At 43.7% G+C, this 3,595-nt stretch overlaps 1 pseudogene; it reads right to left on the bottom strand.

Moving 5' to 3' along the window:
• On the bottom strand, positions 252-3,366 carry LOC102187683 (annotated as a pseudogene).

Below are 3,595 nucleotides of genomic sequence, written 5' to 3'. Positions count from 1 at the left end.
TGGGGGTGTGGGGAGAGGTGGATCATAGTTAATATTATACAGCACATTCAATAAACCTAGGGATGTTCCAGAGGACTACAGCGCACAATCTGCCAAACTGTAATAGTTTCCTGTCTTGTGATTATGTAAATTTTAAAGAAAAGAGGTCTCTTACAAGCTATATACAGCAGTTTACACTTCAGTGTCTCTCTCTCACACAGTTCAAATTGATTGATGACAAGCACTTGTCACATAAACTTCTGTAGGCGCACCTCCATTCCGTCGCTTCACTGGAGGGGCGAGGTCTTCTGTGGGATCATGATTCTGGATTCCATTTCCTGAATAAGTGGGACTGTGCAATATACTGGTTCTTCCCAACCATGTTTATGCCATGCTGCATTCCGTATATCTTCCCTGGTCTGAAGATCCTTGTAAGCCCAAAGATGGTGCACTGTATAGAGCTGCCCAATTTGGGAGAAGAAGCCTCCAACTGCTTCATTACCATCCTGTCTGAAGCGAAGAGCACGAGCCCAGTGATTGCCCCACTGAAACATAGTTCCTGGTTGGAGCTGGCAGGATCTGAGTTCATATATGTTTGGTCCGGACTGTGGGATGGGCTCATTCCAGAAACTGAACGCCACCCGCAGCTGATTCTCAAGAGAAGCCTGTTGCTTCTTGCCTTACGGAATTCCAAAATTCCTGATTTTCTGAGTTTATTCATCACCTCAGTGAGGGCTGGCTAGCCTCCTTCATGCCTCCTAAGGTGAACAGCTAGATCCTGCTCAGCATACCACGTGTTCCAAGTCCCCACCAAAATAGAAGGGTAATGTTTATCTTCGAAGCTTTGGCAACAACTCTTGACAAATTTTGTTGTATGCTTCTAGGTCTTCCGATGTCACATGGTGAAACTGTAATTTGTACAGACTGCTGGTTTCCTTTTTGGCTAGGAGGTTAGAGTGAGCATCTTTCTTTGGGTTAACTTTCTGGACAAACAAGGATTTTAGCCAGCCATCCTCTCGAAGTCTGTTATTGGGAGATGTCAGTTTCCGGAGCTGGGGCAGGAGGCGGCAGGGTGCGCAGCCCTCCAGCCGCCGTCTTGCTCAGGTGCCTCGCTCCCAGGTCTCTCCTTTTTAATGTGCTGTCTAGGGTGTCAGACTTTATTTTGGGGGGCTCCAAAATCACTGCAGATGGTGAGTGCTGCCATGAAATTAAAAGATGCTTACTGCTTGGACAGAAAGTTATGACCAACCTAGACAGCATATTAAAAAGCAGAGACGTTACTTTGCCAACTAAGGTCCATCTAGTCAAGGCTATGGTTTTTCCAGTGGTCATGTATGGATGTGAGAGTTGGACTGTGAAGAAGGCTGAGCGCTGAAGAATTGATGCTTTTGAACTGTGGTGTTGGAGAAGACTCTTGAGAGTCCCTTGGACTGCAAGGAGATCCAACCAGTCCATTCTGAAGGGGATCAACCCAGGGATTTCTTTGGAAGGAATGATCTTAAAGCTTAAACTCCAGTCAGTACTTTGGCCATCTCATGCAAAGAGTTGACTCACTGGAAAAGACCCTGATGCTGGGAAGGATTGGGGGCAGGAGGAAAAGGGGACGACAGAGGATGAGATGGCTGGATGGCATCACCAACTTGATGGACATGGGTTTGAGTGAACTCCAGGAGTTGGTGATGGACAGGGAGGCCTGGCGAGCTGCGATTCATGGGGTCACAAAGAGTCGGACACGACTGAGCGACTGAACTGAACTGAACTGAGGGTGGTCATAGCTTTTCTTTCAAGGAGCAAGCCTCTTTAATTTCATGGCAGCAGTCACCATCTGCAGTAACTTTGGAGCCCAAGAAAATAAAGGTCTCTCACTGTTGACATTTTTCCCCCATCTATTTGCATGAAGTGATGGGACCGGATGCCATGATCTTAGTTTTTGAATGTTGAGTTTTAAGTCAGCTTTCTCACTCTCCTGTTTCACCTTCATCAAGAAGCTTTAGTTCCTCTTTGCTTTCTGCCATTAGGGTGGTGTCATCTGCATATCTGAGGTTATTCATGTTACTCCCAGCAATCTTGAAAATATGTAGTCTCATGAAAATGAAGAGGCCATGGTTCTCTTACGACAGAAGCCTCTGGGGTCAAGCATTGCTTTTATTAGTGTTTGGTCCAAGTCTTTTTGCTTGACTTTATGACTTTTGGTGGATGCTTAATAAAACATTAGTCTAATACATGTATGAATGAATGAACCATGAATGTGAATAAACATGTTTTGGTTTCTAAACAAGGCCTCTTAAATTATATACAAATAACTATAAAATATGCCATAGTTAGCTAATAAAAGAAATGTCATATACAGGGAGCAAACCCAGAAGAGTTTGATATCATCTCATTGAACTCTACAGCCAGAGAGTCACCTAGAACACTAAAATATCACTGATTGAGAAAAAACCAGTGGGAGAAGTAAACTTGAATGAATGGAAAGTGAACTCAAAATATTTTATTTAAAAATTGAAGTTTTATTTTTCTCAAGTTAATGTAACTCAGAATAGACTGTGGTCTAATAGACGTCAAGCTCTCTCCTTAATAATAACAGCAAGAAGCCCTTTGTGCTGTTTCCTCCAGCTGCTTTAACAAATTTCCACAAATTTAGTGACTTAAAACAACACAAATTTGGAAAAGATCTTGATGCTGTGAAAGATTGAAGACAAAAGGAGAAGACGGAAGCAGAGGATGAGATAGATAGCATCACTGACTCAATGAACATGAGTTTGAGCAAACTCCAGGAGATAGTGAAGGACAGGAAAGCCTGGCGTGCTGCAGTCCGTGGGGTCACGAAGAGTCAGACAAGACTTAACCACCAACAACAGCACGTTCCTAATAGTTTGTGTTATCTTGGGAATATTGTTTAAACCTATCTCAACTTCAGTTGGGAATGCATTTAACTCTGGGTAATAGAAAAGTTATCTTCATTAGTCTCTTAAATAAGGGTTTATAGTCTCACATAATAAAATCCAAAAATAGGCTGTTGAACCAGTATTTTTTTTTTTCTTTTCATTCCTGGTCACAAAATAGCTGTGGCAGTTCCAGTCCTCACAATCACATACAAAGCAGGAAGGGAGAGTGGAGGAGAGATTCACCCGTAGTTCAGTTCCTTTAAGCAAAAACCGACACACGGACAGCCAAAAGGATGTCCCAGAAGCCCTAGCTGATTTCTGCTTCGTGAGACACGAGTCTGAACTGTAGCACATACTCCTACAGCAGGACCAGCAAGAACAAATGCCTGGGCTGGAGCAGGGCAAGTTTGCTCTTGGACACACTGAGGATTTCGTTAGCAATGAGGTTGGGATGATGGAATGAATGGATGTCAGGCAGGCACCCAATTGTGTCTACCATGTTCCCACTTTGCAAAATGAAGTTAGTAACACCTAACCTACAAACTCTGTACAGTCCTATGAGTTGTGTGTATGTGTGTGTTTTGTGTTAGTCACTGAGTCGTGTCCAGCTCTTCACGACCCCATGGACTGTATCCCACTAGGCTCCTCTGTCCATGGGAATCTCCAGTCAAGAATACTGGAGTGGGATCTTCCCAACTCAGGGATCAAACCTGGGTCTCCGTGAGGTT

Source organism: Capra hircus, chromosome 10 (assembly GCF_001704415.2).
Source record: "Capra hircus breed San Clemente chromosome 10, ASM170441v1, whole genome shotgun sequence".
Taxonomy (NCBI): domain Eukaryota; kingdom Metazoa; phylum Chordata; class Mammalia; order Artiodactyla; family Bovidae; genus Capra; species Capra hircus.
This window is presented reverse-complemented; position numbering and strand designations above follow the sequence as displayed.